At 43.3% G+C, this 22,870-nt stretch overlaps 2 long non-coding RNA genes and 1 pseudogene across 2 annotated transcripts; 2 read left to right on the forward strand and 1 right to left on the reverse strand.

The window, feature by feature from the left end:
• Positions 1-15,222: 15,222 nt before the first annotated feature.
• Positions 15,223-16,064, forward strand: LOC136472339 (uncharacterized). Its single transcript, XR_010762321.1, has 4 exons — positions 15,223-15,515; positions 15,676-15,757; positions 15,845-15,899; positions 16,007-16,064. It is a non-coding gene; the product is annotated as an uncharacterized lncRNA (long non-coding RNA).
• A 132-nt stretch (positions 16,065-16,196) lies between these two features.
• Positions 16,197-17,008, forward strand: LOC136472338 (uncharacterized). Its single transcript, XR_010762320.1, has 4 exons — positions 16,197-16,293; positions 16,392-16,445; positions 16,543-16,653; positions 16,879-17,008. It is a non-coding gene; the product is annotated as an uncharacterized lncRNA (long non-coding RNA).
• Positions 17,009-21,443: 4,435 nt separating this feature from the next.
• Positions 21,444-22,021, reverse strand: LOC136472340 (uncharacterized; annotated as a pseudogene).
• Positions 22,022-22,870: the final 849 nt, after the last annotated feature.

The following is a 22,870-nucleotide window of genomic DNA, read 5'->3' on the forward strand; positions in this document are numbered from 1 at the left end:
GATGGGCCAGCGCTGCTGCTGGGCCGACGCGGGGAATAGGAAGCCGCACGCGAGCGCAGGCTCAAGCGGGGAGAAAGGCGAGCCGCGGGAAGAAAATGCTGGGCCATGGGAAGAAACGGGCCACGGCACGGAAGCAGGCCAACCAGGCCGAAAGCAGGGAAGGGAAGAAAGGGAAATCCATTTTCCTTTTTCAATTTTTCCAAAGCAATTTCAAAATCAGTTTTGAATGCAAATTCAATTCATCTTGGAATCTGATTTCAAACCAAGCAATACAAAAAGATATACAGCAGCATGGATGCACACACATGATTGTGAACCTACATTTGATTTTATTTTTAACAAAATTATTATTTTCCTAAATTCAAATGCTCACAAAAATACATAATTAATCATTTTCTCCTATTTCAAAATTATGCAAATTTTAGGGTGTTACACTTATCGCATGGCAAGTTGTGGTCATGAACCAAATAGGCCCGGCTTTCAATAGCCAAAGAATTTTGCAGTAATTGATTAACAGAGAAATTCAAAGTATTCTAACTTTTCTTTAATGTTAGAGCACAAGCCAACAAAAGCCAAAATTAGCAAGATCTAGAAATTATCAATTAAAACATCGGTGTCCAATTAGTCTCATCACACCCTTGCTTAATCGGTATCAAATTAAACAATAGAAGCTCACTAGTTCCATTGTAAAAATGTTCATAAAAATTATCTTCTTAGTCTTTCCGAATAACCAATAGAGCAAGGTTGCAATGAAGAATACAAAAAAAGCAATACCAGCAAGAGATAATGAAAAAAAAAATACAAATTTCATATTTTCTATGGTACTAGCTTCACCCAATTAAGCATGAAACATATTAATGTGCTCCTTTGTGGTTTTATTATCTTCACCACTAAATTTATACAAATCAAGTACTTCCCACCCATCGGGAGCTTTCATTTATTCCATATACGTGGGATATGGTTTAGTATAGATTATGTCTAGTTTAATTTGTATACCTAGACTTTTTTTCTAAATCTCTTTGCAAATTTTCTCCAAATTAGCATAAAGCTTCGTCCCATGGGGGCCGATTGCCAATTTGTCAACTATTTGCATTTACGTTAGCTTGCTGACTCCCTAACAGTGTTTTTGGGGGATTTGACAATACTGTATTATGAGCAAAAGATACATGTCGTTTTGCTGAATTACTATTGGCTCATGTGGTAGAAACTGATGCTTTCGCACCGGTAACCATCGGTAAAGTAGGGCCATAACCCCTAAGTTGGCAAGGCCACGTAGAACGCTGACAAATCTCATCAAGAGAAGTGTTGGACCGCAAGGAGGTTGGAAGAGATAGGGTTTGGACTTAAAAAGTAAGGATAGATTGATTTTTGACAATTATATAGATGAATCTCTCAATCGGACATGATCATGTATTATAAATAGAGGGGGTGGTCTTATCTCTGGCTGAAAACTTATTCTACGCGAAATCTACAAGCTTCACACAAGATCGGAACAGTTGCCAACAAAAAACAAGATTTGGACTCGAGCAGCCAAAACCAGCTCAGGTTAGTTCTCAAAACTAGCCTAGGCCTGTTTAAATAGTCTATAGTGGCGTCCCCGTTTGTTTTCCTATTTCTCAAAAAGTTTGTCCGAATTCAATCTCTTTTGCTTGCATGTGATTTTCTTGTTTGATCTTAAACTCACCAGTCATATTTTAGCTATCAACATTCAACAACGGTGTACAGATTGGACTGAAAAGAAATATTATCATGTGTGATTAGATAGTTCAACACTTCAACCCAACATCGGAGTGTCATATACCTGCAAATCTGTTCAACTAGTATTGAGAACCAGCCCGTCCACACTCACCATTGAACAGACTACCAAACGCGCATGAGTGCGGCCGCGGGTGCTCGAACACGCAACCTCAGCCCTCGACTATCCTCATAACCACTTTACTCATGAGGCACTTGTGTCTGTTTGGGACATTTGTCCTCTTCATTTTATCTTTGTCTGATTTTAAAATAAATATTTGGGACTCTAAACGAATTCAAATAAAAAAGTTGCCAACTATAAAGTTTTATAACTTTTCAAGATCTACAACTTTTGTTTTTATGATTTCTCCATCCGAGATCATTTGAAGAATTAGAATTTCAAATGTAAGAAATTCAAACTTAATTTTTCATGCATAGATGATTTCAAATATAAAATTTATCAACTACAAAGTTTTATAACTTTTTGAGATCTACAACTTTAGTTTTGGTTGTTTCTTCATCCGACATCGTTTGAAAAAAATCAAATTTCAAATGTGAGGAAATTCAAATGAAATTTTCTTTGGATGGACGTTTTCAAATCCAAAGGTTGTCAATTACAAAGTTATACAACTTTTCGAGATCTACATTTTTTGTTTCTCCATGTGACACAAAAGATCTACAAAATATGTAGATCTCGAAAAGTTGTATAACTTTGTAATTGACAACCTTTGAATTTGAAAGCGTCTATCCAAAGAAAATTTCATTTGAATTTCCTCACATTTGAAATTTGATCTTTTCATGTCGTTTGAAAAATTCGAATTTCAAATGTGAGAAAATTCAAACGTAATTTTCCTTGGATAGACGATTTCAAATGAAAAGGTTGTCAACTACAAAGTTAATTAACTTTTAAAGGTCTACAACTTTTGTTTGGTCCTTTCTTCGTCCGAGGTCAATGAAAATTTTGAGTTTCAAATGTGAGAAATTTAAATGTAATTTTCCTTGGATAGATGATTTTAAATGAAAAAGTTATCAACTACATTGTATAACTTCTTGAGATCTAGAACTTTCATTTTGGTCATTTATCCATCCAAAATCATTACAAAAGTTCAAATTTCGTAATTTACGTGCCCATTTTTAGAGACGGTTCTAAATCCCGTCGCCTCTAGAAATTGATTTGTTGGACAGCTGGATCTATTGCCACCCATACAAATAGGGTCTTTGTAAAGGCAGCTCATTTTGGAAACCACTGTAGAGGCTGTTTTAGATTGAGCCGCCTCTAAAAAAAAATAGATGTCTCTACAAATGCTTTTTTGAGCCGTGCTTGTCCTCAGCGATGTCATCATATATGCATGGTGTGGAGTGCAGACACAATTGTCATGGCATGAACATGGATGTGGCCATGCCCAAACCACGCCTCCGCTCGGATCCAGCATAGACTTGGCCGGGAGACCACATACCTGCTCAGATCTAAATCGGATTGTAGCTCTACCGACGAAGTGGGCACGGACATGCGCGCCGCAAACAAAGTGAGCGTGGCCCCGTGCGCTTCCAACGAAGTGAGGCGAGTCATACACTGACACCAAAAGAGAACATCTCTGCACAACGACACTGGGAGAGAGCGGACCCATGCAATGCCTATAACCCCGAACACGGGGTGGAGCCAAGGTCCCTTGATGTATATGGGCTTGGCAACCGAGGGAAGGGAAGGGAAGGAGAGAAGGCGGGAAAGAGAGAGATATAGAGGGAGAGAGGAGAGGTGAGCAGGGAGAGGGGCGCGGCTGAGGTGGTACTGCGCCGAGGCCATCGAGCTGGCCTGTTCGGCTGTGCTAGCTTATGGGGAGAGGCCGACTGGGCCAGACGAAGAAGAGGGAGAGGTGGCCTGCACGCTGTTTTGGGCTGAAAAGAAATAAGACGAGGGAAAGAGAAAAAGAAACCCTTTTCTTTTGTTTTCAAAAATCAATTCAAAACAGGTTTTGAATTTTGACCAAAACTACACGTTCCAAAAACACAAATGCAGCAGAATGTATGCACAAACACGTATTTATCCTTATAGTTGATTTTAAAATGACAAAAAAATAATTTTCCTATTTTTCAATGTACACAACAAAGCATCTCTGAACAGCAATATCATTAGTCTTTGGGCAATTGGAAGAAGGAGGTTGCAGAGTGGAGATCGACAAAGGCCTACTACAATTGTTCGATCGTGAACATGCAGTACTCCTGGTGCGTGTGGCATGAAAGAATCAGCTCTATACCATGAAGCTGAACTTGAGCGCGCCAGTGTGCTTGATGTCCAAGATGGATGAAGAGGCGTGGCGTTGGCATGCTCGATATGGGCATCGGAGCTTTACATCACTGCGTGATCTATGAGCCAAGGAGATGGTGGAAGGCATCCCATTGATCTGGTGACGGGAGCAAGTACGCGACGGCTATGCTTTTGGCAAGCAGCACCGCACTCCATTCCCGCACGCCACGTCCAACTTCATCAATCTCTCCAATCATATTTTATCTATCAACAACGGTGTAGATTGGAGTGAAATGAAATAGTATCATGTGTGCTTAGTTAGTTCAACACTTCAACCCAACATCGTAGTGTCATATAGCATCAAATCTTTTCAACTAGTGTTGACAACCAGCCCATCACTACTGGAGATGGCCTCTTTGCCGAGGGCCTGAGGCCCTCGGCAAAGGCCCATTAACCCTCGGCAAAGGCTTTGCCGAGGGCGGCCCTCGGCAAAGAGCTCTCGGGGAATTTTGAGTCGGCGAAGAGGGTCTTTGCCGAGGGCCCTTTATTGGGCACTCGGCAAACGGCACTCGGCAAAGAAAAGCAGCCGTCACGGCGCCGGCGCCTGGGACGGAGTCTTTGCCGAGGGCCTTCTCCGGGGGCCCTCGGCAAAGAATTATTCTTTTTTTTTTTGAAAAATCTTTGCCGAGGGCTTCCAACCATGGCCCTCGGCAAAGAAATGTGCAGAATTTTTCCAAAAAATCTTTGCCGAGGGCAATGGGACGGCCCTCGGCAAAGAATTATTCTTCTTTTTTTGAAAAATCTTTGCCGAGGGCTTCCACGCAGGCCCTCGGCAAAGAAATTTTATTTTTTTAAAAAAAAGTCTTTGCCGAGGGCCTCTAACCATGGCCCTCGGCAAAGAAATATTGCAGAAATTTTATTTTTTTAAAAAAAATCTTTGCCGAGGGCAATGGGACGGCCCTCGGCAAAGGACCCTTCTTTGCCGAGGGCCTTGGTCATTTCCCTCGGCAAAGAGGCAGAAATTTAATTTTGTTTTGTTTTTTGCATTCCATCGACACAAGCATTTCATATATATACATATATATATCAACCATCACATATATATATCACACAGAACCCATTTTCTCACAATATATCACAACCATAATTGTGAACCACAAATCACAATATATTACAACGACAAGTCACATGTTCATCATCATTCACATGTTTATTACGACAAGTTCATGAAATCCAAGCACAAGTCAGAACCATAAACCACAAATATTACAATAAAGTCCAACCACATCACCTAGCACTAGTCCTCATCAAGGTAGCCTATGAGACGGTGGTGAAGGAAAGGCGGGATCACCCGGTGACGCACTACCAAATTGATTGGAACCCGCGGACGGAGGCTGCACAAAGGAGCAGAGATTGCATGTGTGAGTAATCCGGGAAAACAGTTTTGGAACTTAGAGATTGCATCTAGTAATCTAGGAATACAAAAAGATTAGACTCAATTGAAAATTTCGGCAGCACCTCCCCTGCACGGGGAGGTTTCCAAAACCTGCAAGAAACAACGGCACGAACGCCGACATCCACAACGGCACGAAGGCCGACATACATGCAAAGCACAAGCGAAAAGTGAACTTATATACTTACAGGAGTAGCTGCAGGAGTAGGAGGTGGAGGAGCTAAAAACTGCACAGGTACACCCGATGCTTGCCCAAGACTTTGCATGATCACCATCATCTCCGCCATCTGCTTCTGCGCGGCCTCGAACGCGACCTGCTGGGCCTGCAGCTGTGTGGTCAGTTCCGCATTCTGCTCTTGACTTTGCCTTTTTGTTTCTTGCAGCTCGGCCTGCAATATTTCACTCCAATGTATCAGTAATGCAAATCTAATTTAGGTGTGTAAATATCAACGTACGACGAGTAAAACAGGAATTACCTGGAGTGCCTGGACCTGTTGCAGTGCTGGAGAAGGCCGTGAGCGTATGGGCTAGCTGAAGCTCATGCTCCGTGCTCGGATAGCGTCGAGGGAGGGAATAGTGGTGGAGTCGATGGCGCCGTCTGCAATCCACAGCCGCCCGTGCTTCTTGCCTCCTCCGAGCCTCATGATCGTCTCTGCATCAATGGGCTCAGTGCGCACGTTGTAATCTTCCCCATAGATCTCCCTTACCGAGGACGTGTACTCTTGGACTTTAGTGTATACGTTCGGGTTAGAGTACACCTAGGGCGGGGCAGCCGGGTCGAAGGAGACAGAGGACGACGCCCTGCCCATGTGGGACATAGCCCACGTAGAGAACTCCGAGACCTCCTCGCCCTGGTGCGTAGCCTCCTGCGAGAAAGACGGGAAGATGGTGAGAAATCAAGCAGAATTGAGCATCAAAATAAATGAAAGAAATCACTTACGTATGCTTGTTTGTATCCGGAGAGGCTGCGGCTGCCTTGATGGTGAGTTGGACCTTGCCTCATCAGACGCTGTTCCCGCAGCCTCTCGTGCGTGCAGTCCTGTGATAACCACTTGTCCACGATCATGGCCCAGCACTCGGGATACGATCGGCACCACCAAGGAGTCACCTACAAGTCATCGAGTATTTGACATATAAGAAGATGAAATTGAACCTACTTAATATCAAAACAAATCATTATGAATGTTATTCGCCTACCTCAAGGTACTGGTCCCGGGTCCGCATAATCAGTCTTGCTTGAGGCTTGGGGAGGGACTGCTTAAGTACCGACCTGTAGTATTCTATGTGGGCTTGGATGCGCCCATGGTGGTGCATCTCGGTGACGTACTTCCTACAAGCTGCGGCAGCCGCCCGATCCGCCTGGGCCTCAAGTCCTTCTTCGGCCTTGAAAAATTTCTGCATACAAAACCGATGTATCCATTCATTATTTCAATAAAACATTTAACCAATGAATGAGATGTATTAAGCAATGTTGTGCGAGAGAAACTTACCCAAAACTCCGCCAATACCCGCTCCTGCTTGTTGCGGTAAGTGTCATCCGTGACCAGCGCGTACCTGTCCTAGTTGGAGGCCGGCTCCCGCACCACCGGCTCTTCGGACAGTTGCACAATGCCGGGGTACCATTTCCTGCACAAAACACCAAGGATGCTCACGGGGGTGCATGCTGGAGTACCTGACAAAACCAACCAGGCCCTGCACAAGTGATTAAGAAAATTTATCAGTTCTCTTATGATTTCCAACATATCTTATGAAGTAGTTGTGATAACATCTATAGTTACTTACCGCTTTGCCATAGGCCGAATCATTGGGCGGTTGTGAGGAAGTGAAACCGGAGGGAGGCTCGCGGGACCTCGCTCGTAGGGAGTCCGGGTAGCGGTACCCCCTCCGTCGCCCTCGAGCCCCTCGCCTCCCTCACCCTCGAGCGCCTCGCCTCCCTCGCCCTCGAGCGCCTCGCCTCCCTCGCCCATCTGCTGACCCCTCTCATCCTCCGACGAGGATGTGGCCGTGGCCGTCACATGCTCCTCCTCCAGCACCTCATCACGTGGTGAGGGAGGAGACCGCTGCCTCCTGCGGCTGCTGCCCCTGGTCGTTCTCTCGTCACCTCCTACGGACGCTACCCCGGACGACGACCCCTCACCTCGAAGGAGAGGGCGGTCTCTCCCGTAAACCGAGGGCGTGTCACAGCGTGGACGTCTGCTCGCCATCTTTGTTCAATCACCTGCAATCACAAAGAATGAACAAGACTAATTAGTACATATATTAGAAATAGATTCAAACTATATAAACAAAACACAAATTAAAAAAAATATAGTATTACATGTATTAGGAATAATCTTCATGATTGGGATCATAGGTCTCATCATCACTGTCAAAATTGTCCAAATGGGCAACACTATCCGAAGGTTCTATGTTGTCATCGTAGTCATTACCTAGAAGTAATCGCTCAAGCATTGCTATGTCCTTGGCATTTACCACCACATCTCCATCGACCTCGCCATCAACCATTTCGTTGTCTACTTCCATTTCGATTGGTTCGGGTAAGACTATCTCAAACGTGCCTGGTAGCCCATCTTCTTGATAGAACTGTCCATCATATGTGTTTGCGTTGAAGTTGTAATCATCATCGTTTGAGGCAGGTAGTTTACCGTGTGGAGATACCTGGTGCACAATAGCCCAACCCTTAAGATCCTCTTTGTCTTGGTTGGTGTATCGAGTATAATACACCTGCACGGCCTGTTGAGCCACAATGTAGACATCTTTTCCAGGATAAATGGAATCTTCTCGAATCTCGACTAGCCCAAGATGAGGGGTTCGTCTCGTTGATCGAGGATTAAACCAGTGGCATTTGAACAAGATAGGTTTAAGAGGTTTGTCTCCATGAAATGAGAGTTCATAGATTTCCTCAACTCTACCATGATAGTCGAGGCCATCAGTGCCGGGCGTACAAACTCCGCTATTTGTGGTTTTTCGTTTGGGCTGAATCTGCTCGTAACTTGTTGTGTGGAAGCAATATCCGTTCACATCATAGCCGGTAAATGACTTCACCCTAATGTCATAGCCGTTTGCAACCTGTTTCAACTCGTCACTCATGGACGAACCAGTCTGGGCCTGCAAGGTGAAGCATGATAGATCGTTATATTAATCAAACGTACGATCACCTTGGACGATCGAACGTACGAGCTAAATTGGACATTACCTTTTGTTTGAACCAAGAAATAAAATCAGGCCTCCCTGCTCCCGCACCTCGCGAAACAAGGGTGTCTTGTTCATGCGAGGTAGGATCCCTTGATTGATGCCAGAATTCACGAACAAATTCCCTGTCCGAACGAGAATCAATGGGGTTGGATGTAGAATAGTGACGGCGTATTGAAACAAGTTCGTTGAGAACTTACTTGATGAACGGCTGCACCTCGGTAAGGTTATTCAACACATATAGCATGATATTGCGCCACTCTTCATTTCCCAATAGCTTCGGGGTTGATCCACTTGCGCTGCCAAGTTGGCCTTAGAAAAGGCTGAGGGTCGATTCATTTTCGCCAGCATTGTAATGAGGGAGTAGATTATGATTGCTAGGAAGGTTCGGCTTGTAGTATTGCGTTGTGAAGTTTGCCACCTCCTCCCGAAGGCATGCCTCTGCAATGGAAGCCTCAATTCTAGCTTTATTTGTACATTTTTTGCGAAGAGTCTTTAGACATCTCTCGATTGGATAGCACCAACGGGCCTGCACGGGCCCCCCTAAACATGCCTCGGACAGGAGGTGCACAATCAGATGCTGCATCAGCAAGAAGAAGCCGGGTGGAAAGATCTTCTCCAGCTTACAGAGCAACACAGGTGTCGCTTTTTCCAAGTCCTGAGTGACGGTCTAAGATATCTCCTTGGCACAAAGCTGGTGAAAGAAAAAGCTCAACTCTGCCAACACTAGCCAAACATGCTCAGGGACATAGCCTCGGACCATCGCCGGAAGAAGCCGCTCAATCCATATGTGGTAGTCATGACTCTTCATCCCGTTGACTCGCAGAGTGCCTAAGTTCACTCCCCTGCTAAGATTCGCTGCATATCCATCTGGGAACATTAACGTCTGGATCCATTTTAGTACTTCCCTCCTTTGATCGATTTGCAAGACGAAATTGACCTTAGGCCTTTTCCAGTTCTTGTTTCGGCCACTAGGAGGCTGCATCGCTTGATTCGGTCTATCGCACAACGTTGCTAGGTCCACCCTAGCCTTAACGTTGTCCTTAGACTTGTCAGTGTCCATGAGAGTTCCCCAAAGTGCCTCGGCGATATTCTTTTCAGTGTGCATTACATCAATATTATGTGGCAGAAGAAGATCATCGAAATAGGGGAGCCTCGTCAAGCCGGACTTATGAGTCCACATATGTTCCTCACCATATCCCACAAAACCACCTTCTTCATTGGGCACGAGAGCATCTATCTGAGCACGAACCTCGGCACCAGTCCTCAAGTGCGGTTTAGGGTCTGTCACTTTGACACCTTTCGTAAAGCTCTTGATGTCTTCTCTGAATTCATGGTCTAGAGGGAGGAACTGACGATGCTGGTCGAACGACGAATACTTGCCACCCTTCTTCAACCAAATGAACCTCACAGCTTCCTTGCATATTGGGCATGGGAACTTCCCGTGAACACACCAGGCGGCAAATAACCCATACGCCAGGAAGTCATGCAGGGAGTAGTGGTACCAAACATGCATTTTGAAGCTTGTCTTTGTAGCTCGGTCGTATGTCCATACCCCCTTCTCCCAAGCGTGGATCAATTCATCAATCACAGGCTCCATGAACACACCCATATTACTCCATGGGTGTCTAGGAATTATCAACGACAAGAATACGTTATGCCGTTGAAAGGAGATGCCAGGAGGGAGATTGAGGGGGATAACAAAAACGGGCCAGCATGTGTATGGGGCAGCCATCATTCCATAAGGATTGAACCCATTTGTTGCCAGCGCGACATGTACATTACGGGCCTTAGCTGCTTTGTCACGATATTTGTCATTGAAGTATGTCCATGCTTCAGCATCAGACGGATGTACCATCTTCCCAGGATTGTACCATTTGCCATCTTTGTGCCATGTCATCTGTTTCACGGATTCCTCGATCATGAATAGCCGTTGGATCCTCGGCAGGAAAGGAAGGTGTCGTAGCACTCGCGCGGGGATCGAAAGCTGCTTTTTCTGACCATCACCAGAGTCTACCTCCAGGTACCTGGAGGATTTACACTTCGGACAGTAATTTGCGTCCTTGTGTTCTTTCCTAAATAGGACGCACCCCTTCGGACAAACATGTATCTTGTCATACGGCATCTTAAGCATACGAAGGGGTTTCTCTGCCTCGTACAAGTTCGTCGGCAAAGTGTGCTTCTCCGGTAGCATGGTGCCAAACACAGCCAACATCTTATCGAAGCCTTCTCGACTCAGGTTTAACTCGGCCTTCAACCCCATTATGTGTCCAACCGCATCCAGCTGAGAAATCATTGTACGCTCGTGAAGGGGTTTCTGTGCCGAGTGCAACATTTTGTAGAAGTGCTTTGTGGATTCCTCCATCTCCTCCTTCTCACGTCGTTCAGCGAAGTGACACTACTAGAAAACCCACCTGTAGCTACGCTTTATTTGTAACGCACATCAAAAGCGTCTCTACGTTGGCACGTAAAGACGTTATTTGACACAATTTCAAGAACGCATCAAAGTGTCACGATATTTAACACGCTTTCAACATTAAGAGATATCTAAACACATTTTTAACACGCTATTGAAATCGTATTAAAATGACACAAAATTAGACACGCTTTCAACCGTCACTAACCTCTACACACATTGTAAAGCGCATCTCAAAATCGTCAATAGGCACCTAAAGATGCTTTTTGACATGCAACTAAAAATGTATAAAAATGACACATAGTTAGACATGCTTTCAACTGTGAGTAGCATGAAGACATGTCATAAAGCGTATCAAATAAATGTCCTTAGGCATGTAGAGATGTTTTTTTATGCGATACCGAAATATCTCTAGTTGACATGAAATTAGATACGCTTTTAACCATTACTAGCTGATAGAGATGGTTTTATGTGTATTAAAAATTTGTCCTTAACACGTAGAGATGTTTTTTTGGTGGAAAATTGAAAACGTGTAACCTACCGAGGGGGGCTATAAGCTGACGTGGCATATTATTCATCAGAGTTAATGTGGCATATCTTCCACTACAGCTGACGTGGCATATATTATTAGAGGATAAAACAATATCAACATTAATTGTGTTTCGGTTTCTTTTAATTAAAAATACTAGTACAAAGAAATCGCTAGTGTTTGTCATACATGTCTAATAGAGCACACACTTAATAATAATAATAAATAGGAAAAAATGTGGTCACACACTTGGAAAAGGAAAAAAAATATGGTCACTCACTTGATAATTATTATATAAAAAGAAAAAAAGTGCCAGATCTGGGCACACACTTAACAATAATGAAATGGAAAAAATGGCAAATCTAGACTCGAACCAAGCAGTAAGGGATTGAGACCAGCGTGCCTTACCATTGCACCAATCATTTAGCTTTGCAGGATGGGGTTAATTCTTTTATTTATGAAGAGATATATCTATCTATCTGTGAACAATATATAACCCCACTTTATTAAAATGAATTGAAATTATGATGGAAAGCTTATGGGCCCAAAATATGTTTTCATGTTGGTTTGTACAATTTCTTGATCCCCTTTAGATATGATTATAATTATTTTGTGGAATTATCATCGAATAATCATAATAATATTTATATTTGGTTAGAAAATTATGAAAATTTGTATGACAACATGTATTTGATATATAGTCATTCAAGAAAATTATTGCCAAGTACATATCATGGAACCATAGGAACCACATGTCAAAAAAAAGGTAAAAATAGGATAAAAAGTTGCAAAGGTGGGTCTTGAACCTAAAACCTTCCCATCTCAAAGGGGTAGACTTACCACTACATTATGTTAACATTTGTGTTACTCTTTTGATAGTAAATTATTTGTATAATAAATAGCTGTTAATACAACTGAAAAAGATGAAAAACTGACCAAAAAAAGTTACAAAGCTAGGGCGTGTGTTGCCGTTGGATTGAGATCCAAATCAAACACCAACAAGAGCTAGCATGCCCGAGGTCACAATCAACCTTCAACACGTAGCAAGAGACTCTTGGGATCGACTAAACCGATCTAGAGACCGGTTAAAAACCGATTTGAAAACCAAACCGGCTCGGAAATAGCAGAGAAGTCAGCTTAGCCGACTTGGGAATCGGCCTAGACAGTTTATAGGGCCCGACGCGCTATTTCTGGGCTCAAAATAGGGGGAGTCGGCTAAGCCGACATGGCACTGGAATTTTCAGGAAAAAAAGCTTCCGAAATTCATAATTAATTTATCTGGACTTCAAACGAGACGATCCATATATGTTTTTCAATCAGCTCAATGAGAGGAATGCAATAGTAAAGTCCATTCTTGCATTTGTGGAAGTTAAAAAGTCAGCTTAGCTGACTTGGGGAGTTGGCTAAGTCGACCTAGGGCTCGCGTGGCTCGCCTTCTTCGCGTGTTTCTTTTGCTATTTGTCACGCTAATTAATTTCAAACACGTCTCCGATGTTTAGAACTTGTTGGAGATGACCATAAACATTATTGGGACACTCTTGAATGTCAACAGCGTGGTCGTCGTTTGGAAAAGCTGGAGCCCATCATCTGGAGGGCCGACACGCCCATCACTAAAAATAAACTAGTTTTGCCACATAGGCCATGCAACCCTATTTGATCTATAATATACATAATAAATTTATATTTTATAATTCACTAACAAAAAATCTCTAAAAATCATCACTAAAAATAAACTAATCTTTACTACTACAGAAAAGATTTGTAGCAACGCCCCCCTATTTTTAGGGGCGGCTCTATATTAAGCCGCCACTATAAATGGTGCCCAAACGAGCCGCTCCTAGAAATTCATTTGTAGGGGCTGCTAGTGTTATCAGCCGCCCCTATAAATGACCCGATTTGTAGGGGCGGCTCTATATCCAGTTGCCCCTACAAATCCGATTTGTAGACGCCGAATAGTAAAAATTAAGTACTAAAATTTGAATTTTTTTCAAATGACCTTGGATGAAGAAATGGCCAAAATAAAAGTTGTAGATCTCGAAAAGTTATAGAACTTTGTTGTTTACAACTTTTTCATTCGAAATCATTTTCTGCTTTAAAATGTTGAAAATTTAATTTTTAAATTGTTGAAGAACTCTGATATCTCTTTTTAATATCTAGCTAAAACTTGTAACTAGTCTTTCTCCCTTATACTAACTTCAAATCTGATGATTTTTTTTCCTAAAATTTTCTAAAATCATGCTCTATCAATTTATTTTGTTCTTACAACTATTATTTTGGTCATCTTTTTATATGACTTTGTTTTATCAATTGAAAATTTGAATTTCAAAAAATGTTAACTTCAAACAACATTTTGAAGTAGTTTATAATTTCAGCTGAAAAAGTCATCAACATAAAAATTATATAACTTATCAAGATGTACAACTTTTATTTTGATTATTTTTTCGTCCAACAAAGTGACGCTAACATTGTTCACAAAATTTACATATCTCTATTATAGCTTATGAAACCATATGAGATATGTGTAAAATTTATGAATAATGTTACTACCACTTTGTTAGTTGAACAAATGACCAAAATAAAAGTTATAAATCTTGATGAGTTCTACAACTTTGTTGTTGTTGACTTTTTCAGTTGAAATCATTTACTCTTTGAAAATGTTGTTTCAAGTTGTCATTTTTTTTAAATTCCAATTTTGAATTGTCCAAACGAAGTCACATGAAAAGATGACCAAAATAAAAGTTATAGATCTCAAAAAGTTATAGAAGTTTGTAGTTGACAACTTTTTCATTTAAGATCATTTTGTCGAGGAAGACTACGTTTGAATTTCTCAAATTTGAAATCTAAATTTTTCAAACGACCTTGGATGGAGAAACAACCAAAATAAAAGTTGTAGATATGAAAAAGTTATAGAACTTTATAGTTGACAACTTTTTCATTTAAAATCATTTTGTCAAGGAAAACTATGTTTGAATTTCTCAAATTTGAAATTTGATTTTTTCAAACGACCTCGGATGGAGACACAATCAAAACAAAAGTTGTAGATCTCAAAAAGTTATAAAACTTTGTAGTTGATAACTTTTTGATTTGAGATCATCTTATCAAGGAAAACTACGTTTGAATTTCTCAAATTTAAAATTCAAATTTTGTAAACGAGCTCGGCAGAAACTACTAAAATGAAAGTCGTAGATCTCGAAAAGTTATACCACTTTTTAATTCGGATTCAAATATGAGTATGAATATTTTGAATTTTCAGATGTTAATATAAAAGTTCAAATTCGCACTCGGATATTTACTCGATTCGCTTGATAGGGAGTATTAATTTAATTTGATTTAATTTGTTAAGACCGATGAAATGCTTCAGTTAGATCGAGCTTTTTTGGTTCCCGCCTTTCTTTCTTTTTTGGTTTCGTATACATTCTTCTCTCACGGGTAATCTGATTTTTCACACCCACACACTAATTTTTGGGAAGTCTAATAGTGGCCCCACCTTTCATAGAGACAAGCTAGAGGAAACCGTGTAAAATAGTATGAGAACTGCCCCCTAATTGTGGATCTCGTCTAACTCTCCCTATTGAGTATCGTGGTTCCTTTTCTGTTTTCTCCCATTGCACAGCTCCATAACTCCCATCTCCCTCATCGTCCCTCCCTACGACGAACATGGTGCCGTACCTCGCCCCACTGCAGCCATCCCCCCTGAATCGTTAGTTCAATTAATACCGCCCTCACCATAGGCTCTCTACCCTGCTGGAGGTTCCGCTAGGATTTGAAGGGAATCCCGTCATCTCCTCAGTCCTCAGATTAATGCAGCCATCTGCTCTTTACCGTGCAGGAATTTCTTCATATCAGAGATCCATCGAGTCGGTGCCACTAGGACCTGAAGGGAATCCTCATCATCTCCTTAGATCAGTGCAGCCATTCTGCTCCAGTCGACGGTGCCAATCATGAGGTATTATCTCATTTCTTCATACAGTCTTAGCAGGCGATTTGTATTTTACCTGTCTGTCATATCTCGAAACCCTAAATTCTCTTTGATCCTTTCATTCTTTTCGTCAAAATTTCCTTATCCCTCTCAGATTCTTGATCTGTTTTTTTTATTTTTTTAATAGACCATAGATTGTGATATGGTGGCCGTGCAGAGGTTCAATCAAATGCACCGAATTACCAATCCCTAACGTCCCCAATTCTTTTGTATGTTTCTTGATTGAACTGGTTTTTTTCTAGTGAATACTCTGAACTTCCTGTGTATATCTTCTGAATTTATTTCCTTGTGTGCAGATTTGCCTAAGTCAAAGGGTTAAGAAAGTAATCACAATATTGTGTTCTTGGCAAGGTCTGGTTACCTTAATTTTTTCCAAGATATATGATTTATTATTCTGCGAGAGCTCCTATTTCAGTTATCATGTATCATATGAAACTAACACAGTATCAATCTTGCAGATCAACAATCATAATCTTGGATATTTGGAATGGTGTGTTCTTTTAAACATATTTTTTTTTGGAGAAACTCTGCACGAATCTGTTGCATCTGGTAGAACACTACTTCCTCAGCATCTGTTGGATAAAATACTAGGGACTAATTTTTTTTCTTCACTAATCTTTGAAGTGTATTGGGCTGGTAAACATGTTTGCAAATTGCAGTATGACTTCAATGTGCTAAGGTTGAGATATAATCCAACTCTGCAAGTCCAAGCATAGTATATTTAACATTTTCTGATTTAGATCAGGTTAGATTCTCGCACGCGTCCCACCTGCGTGGGATTTTTTTTTGGCACCTACCAGTGGAGTTCTTGATTAGTAATATTTTAGTTTCTTTTTTGTTCAGGTGGATCAATCAAATGACCATATCCAGGATCCATAAAGCTAGATCAACACACAGGTAGTAGCTATTTATTATCTCACATTTATTAATTTTCTATGGGCAACCATTCCTGTGTTCTAGATAAAAATTTCTGGATGGTTTCTTTCTTGATCAGATTGCATCTTATCAATTCCCTGGCGCCTGGACAATTAGTATTGTTGCAGATTATCTAGTCATATCACTTTGGACTAATATGCCGAGATTAATTACATGCCAATTCAATGAGGTAGGACCTATTTGAATTTTTCTATGGGCACCATAAAATTTGATTTTATATTTGATATCCTTCTTTTTTTGATTTTGTACTATGCAAAGCTTTATCTGGTATTTCACAATAGATTGTATCATATTAACCATAATATGGATTTGCTCTCTATCAGTGAAATTAATTGAGACTTTTGGATTGACACTATTATTTATAGCCTAATATTGCTAAAGAATTGTGTTGCAGATCTGCTGCTGCCACCAATCTGCATCCACGGTTTGTCAACAAAAGGAGCAAGGATATGACTATCCATTTTACTAGTAGATTCAAGATGTGATTTTTTTTTGTTTACACAGATCTCATTTTTGTACTTGAGCTGATCCAAATGTTAGAGTCGACAGTTTCTGACCATCTAAAACTATGGCATTCTCAGTTTATGTGGTACGAGAAAGGAGGGCTGTTGGCTGGCATTCTAAGAGGGATCCCGTTATGTTTTATATTTTACTCCCATAGGAGCTTGTAATCTAAACAAAAATTGTGTCATGAATTATGTGGATGGTAGTCATTGTAATGCAGCAAATTATTTATATCATATGGCTGTGTATGCTTATTTTCTTTGTGTTGCATGGTCTTGCATTTCTCATTAAATTGTACAGACAATATCTCTATATATTTGACATAAAAATTAAATAATTATCATATTAATGACTAAATGGTTTATAACGTTTCTATATTACTATATAACATTTCTATATTAGTAGACACAAAATATAAATGTGTTTGTGTATATTTTTTGGAAACACAAAATGATGTTACTAGACAATGTATCTATATTGCTAGACACATAATATAAATGTATCTACTCAAACGTCTCTATACTTCTTAATACACAATATGACGTCATTACAAAACGTGACTATATTAGTACACACATAATACAAATGTATCTACTCAAACGTCTCTATACTTCTTAATACACAATACGACGTCACTACACAATGTGACTACATTATTACACACATAATATAAATGTGTCTATGAGAACGTCTCTATATTTCTTAGCACATAACGAAGCGCTGCTATATAATGTAACTACACAAATAGACACGCTATATAAATGTATCTATAAAAGTGTATCAATATGCGTAGGCATGCAACTAACGTCTCTACAAAACGTCTCTTTATCACCTTGACACGCTTAGAGAACTCGTCTCTACAAGTCCTGACACGGTCCATGCGAAGACGCTTCTAACACGCTTTTATAAAAACGTGCCTACAATCTTGTAGAGATGAAATAAAACGTGTCTAACACATAAATAAAGCGTCACTACAGGGGGGTATTTCTAGTAGTGTGAGCTTGGCGGGCGTCATCTAGCATGTCTGCTACCCCGGCATCATCAAAAGCCTCGAGGCGTGCTCTCACCACCTCCGCTCTTATACGATCTGCTTCACCATGGTAGATCCACTGCTGGTAGCCAGGCGTATAACCATTGAACACAAGATGTCTACCCATGGTCTTCTCGTCTACCTTTCTCCTGTTGTCACATTTGCTGCAGGGACACCAAACTAGAGAATGTCCTCCTGCTCCTAGGCCAAATGCATGTTTCAAGAAACGATCTGTCCCCTTCACCCATTCATAGTCGTAGTCACTGCCGCTTCTCCAGCCCGTGTACATCCACTAACGGTCCTCCATCCTTTAACATTTACATCACAGAGTATTGTGACCATCGATTGCATCTACGCGGTGTTCCTAATGTCTAATAGGTGAGGATAGGTCCTAATCCCACCCGCGGATGCATAGATGAGGTCAGTTTCCAGGCTCCGCTCCTCTCCGAGACAGAATTTCGGCAGCACCTCCCTGCTGTTCTCCCGATACACGTCCTGCCAGGGAGAGTGTGTATCCGGAGAAGAACAGGGAAGAGCTGCCGAAACTCGGTCTTGGACCGGAGCAGACCATGGAAACTAACCCATCTACGCATCCACGGGCTATCCAAAAAACATGGACAATCCAAAATAGATACGGTCGTAGATATGCAAAGATCCACATACCTACGACCGTATCTCTTTCGGACGGGAGATGCCTAACTGGGTTACGTGATCTAAGACAATGATACGAGAGGAGGGCTTATTTATACCTAGGGTGGCGGTGGAGTCAGGCTAGCGGGGCAGTGGCGAGTCGGGGCAGTGACGAGGTGATGTTGTGCAGGCAGACCTGCAACACCGACGAAGAGGATCGTGATCGCCGAGTCCCCTCTGACATGCTCTTCTCTGCAAAAGAAGAAACACAATACTATAAGTTGAAAATTTCGGCAGAACCTCCCCTGTACGGGGAGGTTTCCAAAACCTGCAAGAAAAAACCGGCACGATGGCCGACAACCACATATCAAGGGAACAAATATGGCACGATGGCCGATAGCCAGATATATATTAATCCACCACCAACACACCACCACCTCCACCACCACGACCACACCACCACCACCACCACCACAACCTCCACCACCACGACCACACCACCACCACCACAACCACCACACTACCACCACCACCACGACCACGACCACACCATGACATCCACCACAACGACCATGACCACACCACCACATCCACCACAACGACCACACCACCACATCCACCACAACGACCACACCACCACCACCTCAACGAACACACTACCCTCCTTCTCCACCTCCACCTCCACCTCCACCTCCACCATTGCACGCCACCACCACCTCGACCTCCACCTAGACCTCCTCCTTCACCAGCATTGTACACCATGAAGCGAGGGAAGGGCATACCTGGACGTCAGAGGCCGCGGATGGGGCGAGGGTCGCGGACGCGGCGGCATCAAGGGGCCGGGGCGGGGCACCTCCTCCTCCTCTCTTCTTGGCCTCCTCTCTTCTCCTGTTCCCCTTCTCCTCTTCCTCCCTTTCACCCACCTTCTGCTCGAAACGGGGGCGGGCACGGCGAACAGCATGGACGGCGTTGGCGGGTGGCGCGGGGTCCTCCTCCTTCTTCGGGGGTCGGCGGATGGCGTGGAGGTTCTCCTCCTCCTCGGGGCGGGCGGCGCGGCCGGGGCGGGGCACCTCCGGCGGGTTGAGGCGAGCGGCGGGGTGGGGCTCCTCCGGTGGCCTGCTCCTCCTCCCTCTTCCTCTGGCGGCCGGGGGCCGGGGGCGCGCGGGGTGGCGGTGGCGGCGGGGCGCGCAACGACTGTGGGCCACGCGGGGCGGGGCGGTGTTGGGGCGGCGGGGCTCGCGGGGCGGCCGGGCGCGCGGCGGTGGGCCACGCGGGGCACGCAGCGGCGGCGTGAAACAGCCGGTGTTCTGGGCGCGGAATTTGGGCCGCTGGCCGATTTACGGTTCGGCCCTTTGCCGAGGGCCCAGATCCAAGGCCCTCGGCAAAGATTTTTTATTTTTTTTTAAATATTCTTTGCCGAGGGCCATTGGCCAGGCCCTTGGCAAAGACTCCCTTTGCCGAGGGCCAGGCTAGGCCCTCGGCAAAGATTTTTGTTTGTCTGTGGGCGGGGAATTTGGGCGGCTGGCCGATTTAGGGTTAGCCCTTTGCCGAGGGCCCGGATCCAGGGCCCTCGGCAAAGATTTTTTATTTTTTTTAAATATTCTTTGCCGAGTGCCATTGGCCAGGCCCTCGGCAAAGACCCCCTTTGCCAAGGGCCAGGCTAGACCCTCGGCAAAGAGTTTTTTTTGTTTTTTTAACCCAATTTTTTCGTGGTGCTATAGTACATTATTTAAATCTCAATTTTAAAATTTGGGCCAAATTTGACTTTTTTTGATATAGTTCCCTAATTTATTTCTTTTCGTTGATTTTTTTCGAATATTTCAAATTTGAACTGCAGGTGGATGGAATAATGCAATTTAGTGATTCAAAAAATGTTATTCATGGTATTTGGTGTATGTTGAGTCCCTATCCACGAACTCGCATCAAATTTCGGGCATCTTCTTCACGTAACATGACGAGGAACAGCGTGAAGAAGATGCCCGAAATTTGATGCGAGTTCATGGATAGGGACTCAACATATACCAAATACCATGAATAACATTTTTCGAATCACTAAATTGCATTATTCTATCCACCTGCAGTTCAAATTTGAAATATTCGAAAAAAATCAACGAAAAGAAATAAATTAGGGAACTATATCAAAAAAAGTCAAATTTGGCCCAAATTTTAAAATTGAGATTTAAATAATGTACTATAGCACCACGAAAAAACTGGGTTCAAAAAACAAAAAAAAACTCTTTGCCGAGGGCCTGGCCAATGGCCCTCGGCAAAGAATATTTAAAAAAAATAAAAAATCTTTGCCGAGTGCCTGACGGCGGACACTCGGCAAAGACTAACGCCAGTGGCTGCCGTGACCCATCCGGCCATATTTGCCGAGGGCCTATTTACCGAGGGCTAGGCCCTCGGCAAAGATTTATTTTGCCGAGGGCCGTTTCTTTGCCGAGGGCCTATCTTTGCCGAGGGCTTCTGGGGCTGGCCCTCGGCAAATAGAGCATTTGCTGAGTGCCCGAGATCTAGCCCTCGGCAAACCCAGAAGCCCTCGGCAAAGGATGGGTTTCCAGTAGTGCATACACACTCACCATTGAACAGACTCCAGAGATAAAATAAAAATACGGCAGCTAGTTTATTGTTTCATCATGCTGGGATCTGATGAAATTAATCAACCAGAAAATTAGCTTGGCACACAGCAGAGCAGCATGCATGGAGCCGAGGATTCAGCAAGTATTCTGCCAGACCCAGACATCACATATACCAATCCAAGATCCATGACGCCAGCGGCCAGCTGCTAGCTAGCATTACTGAACGCCCAGCAATTTGCCGAGGAAGTAGGCGAGCACGGCCCAAAGTTCCGGTCGACCAGGCTGCGGGCGTAGAGCGGCGACGCCGGCAGCTTCATGACGCGGTCCCTGCACCCCTCCACCTGCGCGACGCCGCCCCTGTACACCTGCCCGAGGTCGTCCCCGTCGTCCAGGAACCGGCACCCGACCAGCGCGGCGGCGACGCGGTCCATGGTGTCCATGGCCGCGCGGTAGGACTCCTCGCAGGACGCGTAGGCGTCCCTCTCGTCGCCGGGCAGGGAGGCGTTGCCGCGCAGCGTGCCCGCGGCACGCGCCGTGTCGTCGTAGGACGCGAGCGCGCGCTTGGCGCCCACGAGCGCGTACAGGTCCACGCCGTTGGACGGGTAGGTGACGTCCCGCAGCGCGTCCGTGCAGAGCTCGTACATGAGCCGCGTGCCGGTCGCCTTCTCGCACGCGGCCTCCACCGTCATGGAAGGGACGTCGGGGCACGCGGATACGGGAGGAATGCGGTGGTGGATGAGCGCGGAGAAGAAGGCGAGGGGGAGGAGGAAGAAGAAGGCACCTGCCATGGTCATGAGGTAGCTGATTTTGAAGTTGTGCACCTGTGCTAGGGATGTACTACCTATAAGGCGTTCCTTTGGTTTTGCTTATCCAAGTGTGTGCCCAAGAATGCCGAGTCAAGTTTTGGCTTTGACAAAAATTTGCATTCATTTGGTTGTTCACTGGAGGTAAATACAAAATGGGCACATTATTCCCGTGCCCATTCATTCTAGGAAGTAGATGGGTGACAAAATTTTTTTTTTTTTTGAGGAAACAGGAGGGGTTATGCAACCCTACTGAGGGTGACAAATATTTTGAATTGGTAACACTTGTATTTGGCCACCTTAGTTCATTTCCGTTCCAAAAGAATAGTTGGGTCATAAATTTTAACCTGCATTCGTAACCCTTTTACTCGGCCAACTTAGATCATTTTAATGGTAAAAGTTTGCCGAAACAACCTTGGCTAACAATTCGCCGGCCGGTTACCAAAAAATTGCCTTTGGCAAAATTATTGCCTTCACTTGTACGTACATGGCACATTTTTGGGTCGAAACAAAACAGGACCAAGGTGATTGAATTACATTTCTTTTTCTGAAAGTATTGTACATTTGATATTTTAATATATCATAACGAACAATTCCGGAAACAAAATAAACTGAATACACACTTTTGGTCTTTACAGACCTAACGTACGTCACGGTCAATTTTGTCTTCTTTGATTAAAAGCTGTAATTGTCGGGCTTCACCTCGATGACCTACTACGTGTTTATCTCTCTCTCTCTATATATATAGGTAGTGACATAAATTTTGCAACGGAAAATTATTACAGGAAGTTTATGTCGGTGGATGGAAACCATATGGTCAAGTCAAGTTTTGAATATTAG

This window comes from Miscanthus floridulus, chromosome 8 (genome assembly GCF_019320115.1).
Source record: "Miscanthus floridulus cultivar M001 chromosome 8, ASM1932011v1, whole genome shotgun sequence".
NCBI lineage: Eukaryota > Viridiplantae > Streptophyta > Magnoliopsida > Poales > Poaceae > Miscanthus > Miscanthus floridulus.